Source organism: Mustelus asterias, chromosome 15 (assembly GCF_964213995.1).
Source record: "Mustelus asterias chromosome 15, sMusAst1.hap1.1, whole genome shotgun sequence".
Taxonomy (NCBI): Eukaryota; Metazoa; Chordata; class Chondrichthyes; order Carcharhiniformes; family Triakidae; genus Mustelus; species Mustelus asterias.
In genome coordinates, this window is record NC_135815.1 from 65,493,561 (window position 1) to 65,510,203 (window position 16,643).

The following is a 16,643-nucleotide window of genomic DNA, read 5'->3' on the forward strand; positions in this document are numbered from 1 at the left end:
CTGGATCTGGTTTCCAGGGGAATGAGGTAGGCCATGTAAGAGAGAGATTATTGTTGCAGAAGATTTAGATCAACAATGGAAACGAACAAGGAACGATCCAAAGTAGAATTTCTAAATCAGAAGATCACTAACTTCAATGGGATGGGAGGGGATCTAATCTAGCAGGAAAAACTGTAATGGAACATTGCTCGGTTTAATCTATGGGCCACCAACTGGTGAAAAAGATGTAGAGGAGTAAATTTGCATAGAGATGCAAGCATTACAGAAGAGTTATAATGGGGGACTTTAATTATCCAAATATAGACTGGGATAATAAGTAATATAAAGGACAGAGTGTGACTGGAGTGTGTTGAGGAAATTTTCTACAACAGTATGTTTCCAGTCCAAACTTAAACCTTTGTTGATCACAACCGAAAAAGAAAACACTGCTCGAAGATCTAGTTCTTGGGAATGAGAAATGTATCAAGTTGCAATAGTACAGCATCTAGGGACAATGATCATTGTAAAATATGGTTTAAGTTGCCTATGGTAAAGGGTAAGGGACAGTCCAGAGTAAAAACTTGGGGAAAGCCAACTTCAACCGGATAAGAATTAATCTGACCCAGACGAATAGAAATCAAAAGTTGGCAAACAAAACTGTAACTGGACAGAGGAGATAGTTTGGGCACAGTCACGATGTATTCTCATAAATGGGAAAAATTTATGGTAAACAAATCCAGAGCTCCCTGGATGACAAAGAGATAAAGACTGAGATGAAGAAGAAAGTGTACATGTGACACAGGTCAAGTAGATGATACCAGGTAGAACCAAGCTGAATACTGAAGATTATGAGGGGAATTGACGAAGTAAATATGAGAAGTAAAGAGGCTGTGTGAAACAGCTAACTTTTTTTCATTTATGGGACGTGGGTGTCGCAGGTTAGGCCAGCATTTATTGCCCATCCTTAAATATAAAAGTGCATCTATTACAAGACTATGCTCCTTCATTTTTGAAAATCTGATTGTTCAATTTTCAACCCGGAAATTTTGCAGTTTGAAATGAGACAGAACAAACTACTTAAAAATGCAAAGCCACCTTCTAAATTGAAGTTGAAAGACAAACAAACTTTCAGAGACCCATCAAAACTCAGCACTGTCTAAGGAAGACTCGTTACATGCAAAATGCTGGATATTGAAACAATGACTGCCACAGATAGACCTATCCAAAAAAACCTAACAAAATACACAATGGATGAAGTATAATAGGCCAGGCTACAGCCACTGCAGAAAAGACTGCAAGAAAGACTTTGGTAAAAGAGACAGCCTGAAGACTCTCTCTCTCCCACTCTTTCTTTTCAAACAAGTGTATTCCTTCGTTCGAAAACAACCTTACCAGCTAACTAAAATCTTGTAATATTATCTTGTCTTCTGAAACTCACATTGACAAAACCAGCTGATACAAATTGGTTGCAAGGTTTAAAAATCTATGCCTCCAGGTCAAAGGAAACTTAAACTATATTTTATTAATGTTAATTGGAGGCTAGCTTCCCTTACTTATGATATATGTGTGTGTCACATTCTTATAATTTTCTCTCAGGTTTAGTGGATCATAAATTTGCTCTAACTCAAGAAAACCTACTTTGATTGGCTCCTCATTGTATAAATACTTAAATACATTTTGATTCGGAAAAAGTACATGCTCATGAAAAAGAAACTTAAACTTTGTTGTGAGCAACCAAGGTGGTTGAATCAAGGGGAGCCAGTTCACTCTTTCTCAACTGGTCATTACAAATCCAAAAGTCTATTATAAGCATGTAAATAGTTTGATAAGAGGAGTGAAGCCAATTGGGGACCAAAAAGGGGATTTACACAGGGAGGCTGGCATATTAAATGAATATTTCACATCTATCTTTACCAAGGAAGATGTCACTGTGCATGGTGAAAAAGCAAGCAATCACTACAATGGAAGGATTTAAAATTAATGAGACCAAAGGTATTAATTAGACCATCTATATTTCAAGTTGGTAAAGTGAGGACGGAGTAAGATGCATCCAAGGATATAGGGGGAAATGAGAGTGGAAATTGTGGAGGCACTGGTTATAATTTTCCAGTCTTCCGTAGACTCAGGGGTGGTGTCAGAGGACTGTGAATTGTAAATGTTACCTCTTTTTTGAACAAGGTGTAAAGATAAGCCCAGCAACTACAGGCCAGTCTGTCAGTGGTTGGAAAGCATCCAGTAACAACTGTGACAATACTATGTCTTTTAGAAATGTATTTTATATTATGTTTCTGGTGAAGGTTGTGTTTATACTTCAACTCTGTTTAACGATGCGTGACCAAGGATGGGAACTAAACATTGACGGCTATTCAGTGTTTAAGAAGGACAGACAAAAGGAAAAGCTGGTGGAGTTGCATTGTTGATTAAAATAAATATTGATGTGAAATTGAGGAAAGATACTAACACAGATGATGGGTTGAGTTAAGAAACACCAAGGGGCAAAAAACATTTGCGGGATGGTATACAGACCACAAAACTGTAGTGTAATATTGGGAATAGCATTAGACAGTAAATCATGCATTAATGCATGTGTTAAAGGAGCATCCGTGATTATGGGTGACTGTAATTTGTATATGGGAAGGTTTTCTGGACAATACGTTGAGGAACCAACAAGGAACAGACCATCTTGAACTGGGTATTGTGCAACGAGAAAGGATTACTTGGTAACCTAATTATGAAAGAACCCTTGGGGATCAGTGAACATAATGATAGAATTCTTTGTCAAGGTAGATAGTGACATAGTTGATTCTGAGAACAGGGTCCTGAATCTCAATAAAGGTAACTATGATGGTATGAGGCATGCGTTGGCTATGATGGACCTAAGAGTCCATTGGGGGGGGGGGGGGAAGCCTGTGCCAGGCAGGGTCGGGAGCCAGAACCCAGGGAATGCTATATATTTAAAGAGGTTGCAGGTTGCTTTCAGAGTTGAGCACATAATTTGATGGTGTTGTCAGTAGGCTGCTGTTGTACTTTCAGTTTGTACTCTGTACCTGAAAGAGCTGCTGGGAAAAATCTGAGTTAATTTGAATCTACATGTGCAAACCACAGCTTTTCTGTTAAAGTCCACAATCCTTAACGTAGTTAGAACATTACAGAAAGGAAATTGGCGGCAAGTTGGGATTTTGCTTCATTGAGAACATCAAGGAATGATCCTAAAAAGAAAAATATCATTGTGGGACCTCAAACTTAAAATATTTGAAGATTGGGGAGAAGCAACAGCAGGATTAAAGATTGAACTGCAGGAAGGCCAAGTAAAAAAGTACTCTTGCGTGGTTTTAAAAGAGGATTTTTTTCCAATCAGAGAAAGGTGAGATTCCAGGCAGTATTTGGCATGTTTGAAAAGCAAGGAATGTTTTGTTGTATAGCTGGGGCAGTTTGAAGAAAAAAATATACAGCAAGTCAACAGTCTCGCGGGTAAAATGGGGATTACTGGGAAGACAGTAAAAATACATATACTTAGCAATCTTTCTCACTAGTGCCTAAAAGAGGTCAATTAGGATTTATGGGCCCTTTTAATGAATCATGGAGTTTCTAGGCAGAATGTTTTCAGTACTCCGTACAAGTGAATAAAATTGCAAATGAATTGTTTGTAACAGTTTTTCTCAGTACATTAGAAAGTAAAACCATTAATTTGCTCTGAAGTTTGATTCATCCTGCAAAGCCAGGAACGAAAACTTATGATGCCTTGACAAAGATCCTTGAAGAGCATTACTCTCCAAAGCCATAAGACCATAAGACCATAAGACATAGGAGCGGAAGTAAGGCCATTCGGCCCATCGAGTCCACTCCACCATTCAATCATGGTTGATTTCAACTCCATTTACCCGCTCTCTCCCCATAGCCCTTAATTCCTCGAGAAATCAAGAATTTATCAATTTCTGTCTTGAAGACGCTCAACGTCTCGGCCTCCACAGCCCTCTGTGGCAATGAATTCCACAGACCCACCACTCTCTGGCTGAAGAAATTTCTCCTCATCTCTGTTCTAAAGTGACTCCCTTTTATTCTAAGGCTGTGCCCCCGCGTCCTAGTCTCCCCTGTTAATGGAAACAACTTCCCTACGTCCATCCTATCTAAGCCGTTCATTATCTTGTAAGTTTCTATCAGATCTCCCCTCAACCTCCTAAACTCCAATGAATATAATCCCACGATCCTCAGACGTTCATCGTATGTCAGGCCTACCATTCCTGGGATCATCCGTGTGAATCTCCGCTGGACCCGCTCCAGTGCCAGTATGTCCTTCCTGAGGTGTGGGGCCCAAAATTGCTCACAGTACTCCAAATGGGGCCTAACCAGTGCTTTATAAAGCCTCAGAAGTACATCCCTGCTTTTGTATTCCAAGCCTCTTGAGATAAATGACAACATTACATTTGCTTTCTTAATTACGGACTCAACCTGCAAGTTTACCTTTAGAGAATCCTGGACTAGGACTCCCAAGTCCCTTTGCACTTTAGCATTATGAATTTTGTCACCGTTTAGAAAATAGTCCATGCCTCTATTCTTTTTTCCAAAGTGTACAACCTCGCACTTGCCCACGTTGAATTTCATCAGCCACTTCTTGGACCACTCTCCTAAACTGTCTAAATCTTTCTGCAGCCTCCCCACCTCCTCAATACTACCTGCCCCTCCACCTATCTTTGTATCATCGGCAAACTTGGCCAGAATGCTCCCAGTCCCGTCATCTAGATCGTTAATATATAAAGAGAACAGCTGTGGCCCCAACACTGAACCCTGCGGGACACCACTTGTCACCGGTTGCCATTCTGAGAAAGAACCTTTTATCCCAACTCTCTGCCTTCTGTCTGACAGCCAATCGTCAATCCATGTTAGTACCTTGCCTCGAATACCATGGGCCCTTATTTTACTCAGCAGTCTCCCGTGAGGCACCTTGTCAAAGGCCTTTTGGAAGTCAAGATAGATAACATCCATTGGCTCTCCTTGGTCTAACCTATTTGTTATCTCTTCAAAGAACTCTAACAGGTTTGTCAGGCACGACCTCCCCTTACTAAATCCATGCTGACTTGTCTTAATCCGACCCTGCACTTCCAAGAATTTAGAAATCTCATCCTTAACGATGGATTCTAGAATTTTGCCAACAACTGAGGTTAGGCTAATTGGCCTATAATTTTCCATCTTTTTTCTTGTTCCCTTCTTGAACAGTGGGGTTACAACAGCGATTTTCCAATCCTCTGGGACTTTCCCTGACTCCAGTGACTTTTGAAAGATCATAACTAACGCCTCCACTATTTCTTCAGCTATCTCCTTTAGAACTCTAGGATGTAGCCCATCTGGGCCCGGAGATTTATCAATTTTCAGACCTTTTAGTTTCTCTAGCACTTTCTCCTTTGTGATGGCAACCATATTCAACTCTGCCCCCTGACTTTCCTGAATTGTTGGGATATTACTCATGTCTTCTACTGTGAAGACTGACGCAAAGTACTTATTAAGTTCCTCAGCTATTTCCTTGTCTCCCATCACTAGATTACCAGCGTCATTTTGGAGCGGCCCAATGTCTACTTTTGCCTCCCGTTTGTTTTTAATGTATTTAAAGAAACTTTTACTATCATTCCTAATGTTACTGGCTAGCCTACCTTCATATTTGATCCTCTCCTTCCTTATTTCTCTCTTTGTTATCCTCTGTTTGTTTTTATAGCCTTCCCAATCTTCTGACTTCCCACTACTCTTTGCCACATTATAGGCTCTCTCTTTTGCCTTGATGCATTCCCTGACTTCCTTTGTCAGCCATGGCTGCCTAATCCCCCCTCTGATAACCTTTCTTTTGTTTGGGATGAACCTCTGCACTGTGTCCTCAATTACTCCCAGAAACTCCTGCCATTGCTGTTCTACTGTCTTTCCCATTAGGCTCTGCTTCCAGTCGATTTTTGTCAGTTCCTCCCTCATGCGCCTGTAATTACCTTTATTTAACTGTAGAACCTTCACATCTGATTCTGCCTTCCTTCTTTCAAATTGCAGACTGAATTCTACCATATTATGATCACTGCTTCCTAAGTGTTCCCTTACTTTAAGATCTTTTATCACGTCTGGCTCATTACATAACACTAAGTCCAGAATAGCCTGTTCCCTCGTGGGCTCCATCACAAGCTGTTCCAAAAAGCCATCCTGTAAACATTCAATGAATTCCCTTTCTTTGGGTCCACTGGCAACATTATTTACCCAGTCCACCTGCATATTGAAATCCCCCATGATCACTGTGACCTTGCCTTTCTGACATGCCCTTTCTATTTCGTGGTGCATTTTGTGCCCCTGGTCCTGACCACTGTCAGGAGGCCTGTACATAACTCCCATTATGGTTTTTTTGCCTTTGTGGTTCCTCAACTCTACCCACACAGACTCCACATTGTCTGACCCTATGTCGTTTAGTGCTATTGATTTAATTTCATTTCTAATTAACAAGGCAACCCCGCCCCCTCTACCCACCCCTCTGTCTTTTCGATAGGTTGTGAATCCCTGGATGTTTAACTGCCAGTCCTGAACCCCCTGCAACCACGTCTCTGTGATGCCTACCACATCATACCTGCCAGTCACAATCTGGGCCACAAGCTCATCTATCTTGTTCCGGACACTGCGGGCATTTAAATATAGCACCTTTAATTCCCTATTGACCGTCCCTTTTTGTTTTCGTAGTGTGGTGGACCTTGGTCTACTGAGCCTTTCCAGACACTGTGTCATATTTTGTGAGATGGGGACTATCGTAACCTCTCCTGAGTGCTGTCTTTTCGTGATTTTTTGTAATCCTAAGCAGCTACGCTTCCCACTGATTCCTTCACCTCTTGGTTCCCTGACTTTCCCTTCCCCCCCAATCTCTAGTTTAAAGTCCTATTGACCACCCCATTTACTCTCTTCGCCAGAACACTGATCCCAGCCATGGATCATCAAGGAATGGTTCAGGTTTCACCAAAGGAATCAAGTGGAAAGCAAAAGCATTCCTCAGTTTGTGGCAACTTTAAAAAGGCTGGCACAACATTGAGTTTGGTGAGACATCAAAAGATTCTCTTCGAGATCGTCTAGTTTGTGTTCTCCAATATTAGGCTATCCAAAGAAGATTGTTCACTGAACATGCCTTGTCTATGAAGACTGCAGTAGACATTGCCGTATTGATGGAACTAGCTGCTAAAGAGGCTTCACAATTTGGTGCAGTAATCAAGATCCAGAAATTGGGAACTGCCCATAAGCCAAAACAGCAACCATTATGTCACAGATGTTCCAGCGAGTGAATATTGGGGCAAGGATAGTCAACACAAGAATTGTAGCAAAATATGTCATGTTGCAAAACTTGTTCGGCGAAACCCTTGACAAGAATATTAAGAAGAATCGGGTACCTTCAAGAAGGTGAACAAGTTATAGAGTCATAGAGGTTTACAGCATGGAAACAGGCCCTTCAGCCCAACTTGTCCATGCCGCCCTTTTTTTGTAAAACCCCTACACTAATCCCAATTGCCCGCATTTGGCCCATATCCCTCTATACCCATCGTACCCATGTAACTATCTAAATGCTTTTTAAAAGATAAAATTGTACCCGCCTCTACTACTACCTCTGGCAGCTTGTTCCAGACACTCACCACCCTCTGTGTGAAAAAATTGCCCCTCTGGACACTTTTGTATCTCTCCTCTCTCACCTTAAACCTATGCCCTCTGGTTTTAGACTCCCCTACTTTTGGGAAAAGGTATTGACTATCGACCTTGTCTATGACTCTCATTATTTTATAGGCCTCTATAAGTTCACCCCTCAGCCTCCTACGCTCCAAAGAAAAAAGTCCCGGTCTATTCAGCCTCTCCTTATAACTCAATCCATCAAGTCCCAGTAGCACCCTAGTAAATCTTTTCTGCACTCTTTCTAGTTTAATAATATCCTTAAATTGAATTCTGCAAAAAAAACTTAAAACGATTGAGAGCACGCCAGTTAAGGGTTATTCTCCAATCATGATCTTCCAAATAGAACTAGAAAATTACCATTTTGATTTCATTTGATTTATTGTCACATGTATTGGGATGCAGTGAAAAGCATTGTTTCTTGTGCTATACAGACAAAACATACCGTTCATAGAGTACATAGGCGAAAAGAAAGGAAAGGGTGCAGAACGTAGTGTTATAGTCATTGCTAGGGTATGGAGAAAGATCAACTGAATACAAAGTGGCACGATGGTTAGCACTGCTGCCTCACCGCTCCAGGGACCTGGGTTCGATTCAAGCTTAGGTCACTGTTTGTGTGGAGCTTGCACATTCTCCCCACGTCTGTGTGGGTCTCCTCTGGGTGCTCCGGTTTCCTCCCACAGTCCAAAGATATGCGGGTTAGGTGCATTGGCTATGCCAAATTGCCCCTTAGTGTCTCAGGATGTGTAGGTAAGAGGGATTAGAGGGGTAAATATGTGGGCATAGGTGGGATTGTTGTCAGTGCAGAACCAATGGGCCGAATGGCCTCCTTCTGCATTGTAGGGTTATGATTCTATGATTCATTCAAAAGTCTGATGGCAGCAAGGAAGAAGCTGTTCTTGAGGCAATTGGTACATGACCTCAGACTTTTGTATCTTTTTCCCGACAGAAGAAGGTGGAAGAGAGTATGCGCCCTGGGTGCGTGGGGTCCTTGATTATTCTGGCTGTTTTTCCGAGGTAGCGGGAAGTATAGACGGAGTCAATGGATGGGAGGCTGGTTTGTGTAATGGACTGGGCTTCGTGCACAACCCTTTGTAGTTTCTTGCAGTTTTGGTCAGAGCAGGAGCCATACCAAGCTGTGATACATCCAGAAAGGATGCTTTCTATGAAGCATCTGTAAACATTGGTGAGCGTCGTAGCGGACATTCCAAATTTCCTTAGCCTCCTGAGAAAGCAGCTTTCTTGGGCTTTCTTAATTATAGCGTTGGCGTGGAGGGACCAGGACAGGTTGTTGTTGATTTAGACATGTAGGAACTTGAAGCTCTTGACCATTTCCACTTCATCCCCATTGACGTAGACAGTGGCATGTCCTCCAAAATGCTTCCTGAAGTTGATGACTATCTCCTTCACTTTACTGACACTGAGGGAGAGATGATTGGCATCGCACCATTTCATCAGATTCTCTTATCTCTTTCCTGTACTCTGTCCCATCATTGTTTGAGATCCGACCTACTACAGTGGTATCATCAACAATCTTGAAAATGGAGTTGGAGCAGAATTTGGCCAAACAGTCGTAAGTGTAAAAATTGTACAGCAAGAAGCTGAGGACACAGCCTTGTGGGGCACACCGTGTTGAGCATAATCCTGGAGGAGGAAAGAGGGTGGTGTTAGGGTGGGGAGGAGGAAAGCAGCGGCGGGATGGGGGGGAAGGGGAGAGAGAGAGAGGCGGGGGGGGGGAATGGGGAGAGAGAGAAAGAGAGAGAGAGAGAGAGGCGGGGGGGAACGGGGGGAGAGAGAGAGAGAGGCGGGGGAACGTGGAGAGAGAGAGAGGGGTGGGGGGAAATAGGGAGAGAGAGGCGGGGGAAGCGAGGGAGGGTCGGAGAGAGCGGGGGGCTGGGGGGGTCGGAGAGGGTGGGGGAGGGGGGGTCGGAGAGGGTGGGGGAGGGGGGGTCGGAGAGGGCGGGGGGGGTCGGAGAGGGCGGGGGAGGGGCCAGAGAGGGCAGGAGACGCAGGGGTCGGAGAGGACAAGGGGGTCGGAGAGGGCGAGGGGGACGCGGGGGACGGTGAGAGCGGGGGACGCGGGGTGGCGAGAGCGGGGGGTGTGGCGAGAGCGGGGGGGGCAGCGAGGGCGGGGGGGGACGCGGGGGCGGCGAGAGCGGGGGACGCGGGGGCGGCGAGAGCGGGAGCGGCGAGCGGGGTGAGGGTGGGGGACGCGAGGGCGGGGGACGGCGGACGCAGGGGTGGCAAGAGCGGGGGACGGCGAGAGCGGGGGGCGGCGAGAGCGGGGGACGCGGGGGCGGCGAGAGCGGGGGACGCGGGGCGGCGAGAGCGGGGGACGCGGGGGCGGCGAGAGCGGGGGACGCGGGGGCGGCGAAAGCGGGGGAGGCGAGAGCGGGAACGCGGGGGCGGCGAGAGCGGGGGACGCGAGAGCGGGGGACACGGGGGCGGCGAGAGCGGGGGACGCGGGGGCGGCGAGAGCGGGGGACGCGGGGGCGGCGAGAGCGGGGGACGCGGGGCCGGCGAGAGCGGGGGACGCGGGGGCGGCGAGAGCGGGGGACACGGGGGCGGCGAGAGCGGGGGACGCGGGGGCGGCGAGAGCGGGGGACGCGGGGCGGCGAGAGCGGGAACGCGGGGGCGGCGAGAGCGGGGGACACGGGGGCGGCGAGAGCAGGGGACACGGGGGCGGCGAGAGCGGGGGACGCGAGAGCGGGGGACGCGGGGCGGCGAGAGCGGGGGACGCGGGGGCGGCGAGAGTGGGGGACGCGGGGGCGGCGAGAGCGGGGGACGCGGGGGCGGCGAGAGCGGGGGACGCGGGGGCGGCGAGAGCGGGGGACACGGGGGCGGCGAGAGCGGGGGACACGGGGGCGGCGAGAGCGGGGGACGCGGGGTGGCGAGAGCGGGGGACGCAGGGGCGGCGAGAGCGGGGGACGCGGGGCGGCGAGAGCGGGGGACGCGGGGGCGGCGAGAGCGGGGGACGCGAGAGCGGGGGACGCGGGGGCGGCGAGAGCGGGGACGCGGGGGCGGCGAGAGCGGGGGACGCGGGGGCGGCGAGAGCGGGGGACGCGGGGGCAGCGAGAGCGGGGGACGCGGGGCAGCGAGAGCGGGGGACGCAGGGGCGGCGAGAGCGGGAACGCGGGGGCGGCGAGAGCGGGGGACACGGGGGCGGCGAGAGCGGGGGACGCGAGAGCGGGGGACGCGGTGGCGGCGAGAGCGGGGGACGCGGGGGCGGCGAGAGCGGGGGACGCGGGGGCGGCGAGAGCGGGGGACGCGGGGGCGGCGAGAGCGGGGGACGCGGGGGCGGCGAGAGCGGGGGACGCGGGGCGGCGAGAGCGGGGGACGCGGGGGCGGCGAGAGCGGGGGACGCGAGAGCGGGGGACGCGGGGGCGGCGAGAGTGGGGGACGCGGGGGCGGCGAGAGCGGGGGACGCGGGGGCGGCGAGAGCGGGGGACACGGGGGCGGCGAGAGCGGGGGACGCGGGGGCGGCGAGAGCGGGGGACGCGGGGGCGGCGAGAGCGGGGGACGCGGGGGCGGCGAGAGCGGGAACGCGGGGGCGGCGAGAGCGGGGGACACGGGGGCGGCGAGAGCGGGGGACGCGGGGGCGGCGAGAGTGGGGGACGCGGGGACGGCAAGAGCGGGGGACACGCGGGCAGCGAGAGCGGGAGACGCGGGGGCGGCAAGAACGGGAGACACAGGGACATTATGTATATGGCAAACCTGTTAGTCTCGTAGAGATTAAGGAGGATGCTGGGATGTCAGGCTTTAGAACAAGATAAAATGATCAGATTTGTTCAAGTAGAGAAGCGAGCATAAATATTAGCCAAAGATGAGAAAATGCGTTCGCAGCCTGTTCAAAGGAATTTCAATGTCAGATTGGAGGTATGTTTAAACATACTATCAGTGAGGGTGAGGTCTTTTCATGTGTAAAAGATGGGAGTGGCAAAGATATTCAAATCTTGAGAAATGCCAGAGCCAATCAGTCCTTAAATGTTTGGAATAGGGGTATTTGTGGTCTGGAGGGAATTTTGTAATAATTTTAATAAAGGGAATTCACAGAAAAACAAAGAATTCCACAGTCAGGTGAATTTGAAAAGTAGCTTGGAGTTTGGTGAAGCGATTGTAAAAGTAGTGGAGAAATTGCCTCTTTCAGGGGTGCAATTTATCCGAGGAAATTATATCGCTGAGTCACGCATGTTGGTGATACCTACTGTAGTTGAACAACCTTTGGTAAAGCAATCCACAGAAGTGTTGCAGTTGGAACATCCGTGTTTGTTTCCAGACTGTGCGTTAACAAGATTGCAGATGCACAAGTTGAGACAGGAGGAGGAGGGGTCTAGAAGACAGGGCAGACTGAATTGCAATTAGCCAACACTATATTTGAAAAGATTGTTCAGAAAGAGAGACTGTAGGAGAATGAAGCCGAAGTGTTCGGCTCAAGTAAATTGATATAGATCCAAAGATAAAGCAAATATATGGAACGGCTTACTCAGAAACAGAGGCAAAGTGTCTACGTGGCCTGTGTCCCTCTATTCCCTGCCTATTCATGTATCTGTCAAGATGCTTCTTAAACATTGCTATTGTACCTGCTTCCACCACTTCCTCTGGCAGCGCATTCCAGGCACTTACCACCCTCTGGGTAAAAAAACTTGTCCCTCGCATCTCCTTTAACCTTTCCCCCTTTTATCTTAAACGTACATTCCCTCGTAATTGACATTTCTACCCTGGAAAAAAGACTCTGACTATCCATTCTATCCACGTCTCATAATTTTGTAAACTTCCATCAGGTCACCACTCAGCCTCCAATGTTCAAGTGAAAACAAACCAAGTTTGTCCAATCTCTCCTCATAGCTAATACCCTCCAAACCAGACAACATTCTGGTAAATATTTTCTGTACCCTCTCTAAAGTCTCCGCAACCTTTTGGCAATGTTTCAACCAGAACTGCATGCCTCACTATTCTAAATGTGGCCTTAATTTCTATATAGCTGCAATATGACTTGCCAATTTTTATACTCTATGCCCCAACCAATGAAGGCAAGCATGCCATATAACTTCTTGACATCTTATCCACTTGTGTTGCCACTTTCAGGGAACTGTGAACCTAGATCCCTCAGTATGTTAATGTTTCTAAGGGTTCTGCCATTTACTGTATACTTCCCTCTTGCATTAGATTGTTCGGAATATTATCTTAAGGATACTGTATTAATGAGGAAGCAGCAACGTCTTCATAGGTCCGAGTTCATAGGACGCTCAAAGCAGCTGTGCAGGTTGAGGCTGTGGTTAAGAAGGTGTATGGTGTCCTGGCCTTCATCAATCGAGGAATTGAGTTTAGGAGTCATGAGATAATGTTGCAGCTATATAAGACCCTGGTCAGACCACACTTGGGAGTACTGTGCTCAGTTCTGGTCGCCTCATTACAGGAAGGATGTGGAAGCCATAGAAAGGGTGCAGAGGAGATTTACAAGGATGTTGCCTGGGTTGGGGAGCATGCCTTATGAGGATAGGTTGAGTGAGCTCGGCCTTTTCTCCTTGGAGAGACGAAGGATGAGGGGTGACCTGATAGAGGTGTATAAGATGTTGAGAGGTATTGATCGAGTGGATAGTCAGAGGCTTTTTCTCAGAGCTGAAATGGTTGCCACAAGAGGGCACAGGTTTAAGGTGCTGGGGAGTGGGTACAGAGGAAATGTCAGGGGTAAGTTTTTCACTCAGAGGGTGGTGGGTGCGTGGAATGGGCTGCCGGCAACGGTGGTGGAGGTGGATTCGATAGGGCCTTTTAAGAGACTTTTAGATAAGTACATGGAACTTAGTAAGATAGAGGGTTATAGGTAAGCCTAGTAATTGCTAAGGTAGGGACGTGTTCGGCACAACTTTGTGGGCTGAAGGGCTTGTATTGTGCTGTAGTTTTTCTATGTTTCTATATTCAGGGGATGAGAAGTGAACAGAAATATATCAGGTAGTAATACTACCTAGATACAGGGAGGATAATCTGTGAGTAGCTCATGATGTATAAAGACGTAGTCAGGTTCTGTCAAATATGTCACGTCAGTGATAGGCAAACCTTGTGCAGTAATAAAACTTGCAACTTTAATTCCTATTCGAGCATTTGAGGAATCTTTTACCAGGATCATAATTGATTGTGTGGGGCCCCTCACTCAGACAAAAAGTGGAAATCAGTACTTGCTGATATCATGGATGTATTTATTAGATTCCCAAAAGCTCCCATTGAGAAATATTATATCAAAACGATTGTCGAGGAAATCACCAAATCTTTTACCAGATATGGTTTATCAAAAGAAATACAGTTGGATCAGGGTTTAAATTTCATGTCACAATTGTTTAGGGAAGACATGAACAGCCAAGGGATAAAGCAGTTTAAAACTGTCAGCTTATCATCCAGAATCACATGGGGGATTAGAGAGATGGCATCAGACTCTAAAGACAATGATGACAGCACATACTCAGGATTACTAAGATTGGGATAGAGGAATTCCATTCTTATCATTCCTATTAGAGTTGCACCTAATAATTCAACAAAATTTAGTCTTTTTGAATTGGTACATGGACAAGAATGAAAGGACCACTCAAACTAATTCAAGAGAAGCTAGTGAGTAAGAATTCAGAAACCACACTTTTGGATTATGTATTAAAGTTCAGGAAAAGATTAAATAGAGCATGTGAATGAGGGAGAGGGCATTTAACAATATCACAGCAGGTGAAGAAGACAGAAACAGATAGGAAAGTAAAGCTTTGTACTGAGGAGAAAGTGCTGGTTTGGTTGCCATTATCAGGAGAAGTGCTTCGAAAGGTTAGTCATGGCATGAATCAATTCCAGCCTCCCGGATTACCTGGATCCACTACAGTTCGCCTACCACCACAACAGTTCCACAGCAGACACCATCTCGCTGGCCCTGCACTCAAGCCTGAGACACCTAGTTAACAAAGACACCTATGACAGACTTCTATTTATTAACTACAGCTCAGCCTTCAATGCCATTATTCCAATGAAACTCATCTCCAAACTCCATGGCCTGGGGCTCGGCTCCTCCCTCTACAACTGGATCCTGAACTTCCTAATCCACACACCGCAATCAGTAAGGATAGGCAACAATACCTTCTCCATGATCATCCTCAACACTGGTGCCCCACAAGGCTGTGTCCTCAGCCCCCTACTATACTCCTCATACACCTATGACTGAGTGGCCAAATTTCCCTCCAACCTATTTTCAAGTTTGCTGATGACACCACTGTAGTGGGTCGGATCTCAAACAATGACGAGACAGAGTACAGAAATGAGACAGAGGATCTGGTGAACTGGTGCAACGACAATAATCTCTCCCTCAATGTCAACAAAATGAAGGAGATAGTCATTGACTTCAGGGAGAGCAGTGGAAAACATGCCCCTATCTACATCAACAGGGACAAAGTGGAAATGTCCAAGAGCTTCATGTGTCCAGGTTACCAACAACCTGTCTTAGTCCCCTCATGCAGACACTACAGTTAAGAAAGCTTACCAATGCCTCCATTTTCTCAGAAGACTAAGGAAATTTGGCATGTCAGCTACAACTCTCACCAACTTTTACAGATGCACCACAGAAAGCACTCTTTCTGGTTGTGTCACAGCTTGGTGTGACTCCTGCTCTGCACAAGACCGCAAGAAACCACAAAGGATCATGAGTCTCCTGTGCTTCATTCACGACCTATCCTTACCGATTGCGGTCTGTGTGTTAGGAAGTTCAGAATCCAGTCGCAGAGGGAGGAGCCAAGCCCCAAGCTACAAAGTTTGGAGATGAGTTTTGTAGGAATAATGGGGTTGAAGGCTGAGCTGTAGTCAATAAATACAAATCTGAATTGGTGTCTTCGTTATCTAGGTGTTCCAGGGTTGAGTGCAGGGCCAGGGAGATGGTGTCTGCTGTGGAGGCGAGCCAACCTCCCATCCATTGGCTCTGTCTACACTTCCCACTGCTTCAGAAAAGGACCTCACACACGCCAGGCATATACTCCCTTCCACCTTCTTCCATCAGGAAAAAGTTACAAAAGTCTGAGGTCACGTACCAACCAACTCAAGAACAGCTTCTTCCCTACTGCCATCAGACTTTTGAATGGACCTACCTCACACCAAGTTGATCTTTCTCTACATCCTAGCTCTGACTGTAACACTACATTCTGCACTCTCTCCTTTCCTTCTCTGTTTACGGTTTGCTTTGTCTCTATAACATGCAAAAAACAATACTTTTCACTGTATACTAATACAGTGTACTAATATACTGTACACTAATACATGTGACAATAATAAATCAAAAAGCCAGGTTTGGCGGGCCTGAACTTCAGGTAGAAGAAAAACCCAGGGCGTGTGTCACAAAAATATGCTTGATATGGAGGATGATCAAAAACAAGTAGAAGTGGTGAATCAGATTCCGAAATTCTGAAAGCGACTTTCCTTAAATTTGATTGGATAATGAAGAGGTGTTTAAATATTTGAATTAAATTCTGAGTTACCTTTGAGAAAAAAATTGAAAGGAGTTGAGAGAGTTCTTGTAGTTCCATAGAACTTTGGGGCATAGATAAGGTAGATAGTCAACATCTTTTCCCAAAGGTAGGGGAGTCTAAAACTAGAAGGCATAGGTTTAAGGTGAGAGGAGAGGAGATACAAAAGGGTCCAGAGGGGCCATTTTTTCACTTAGAGGGTCGTGAGTGTTTGGAACGAGCTGCCAGAGGCAGTAATAGAGGCGGGTACAATTTTGTCTTTTAAAAAGCATTTAGACAGTTACATGGGTAAGATGGGTATAGAGGGATATGGGCCAAATACAGGCAATTGGGACTAGCTTAGTGGTAAAAACTGGGCAGTATGGACAGGTTGGGCTGAAGTGCCTGTTCCCATGCTCTAAATTTCTATGACTCTAACTGACGGTGGGGATAAATTGGGAAAAACGAATGTTGTCATATATGACATAGTTGTGGGAAATTCTGTTCCAATTAAGCAACATCCTTTTAGATTGAATCCAG

The 16,643-nt window shown here is 46.8% G+C and overlaps 1 protein-coding gene across 3 annotated transcripts in view; it reads right to left on the reverse strand.

Moving 5' to 3' along the window:
* tulp4a (TUB like protein 4a) overlaps positions 1-16,643 on the reverse strand; it is a 469,011-nt gene that overhangs the window by 366,967 nt on the left and 85,401 nt on the right. The window lies entirely within an intron of this gene.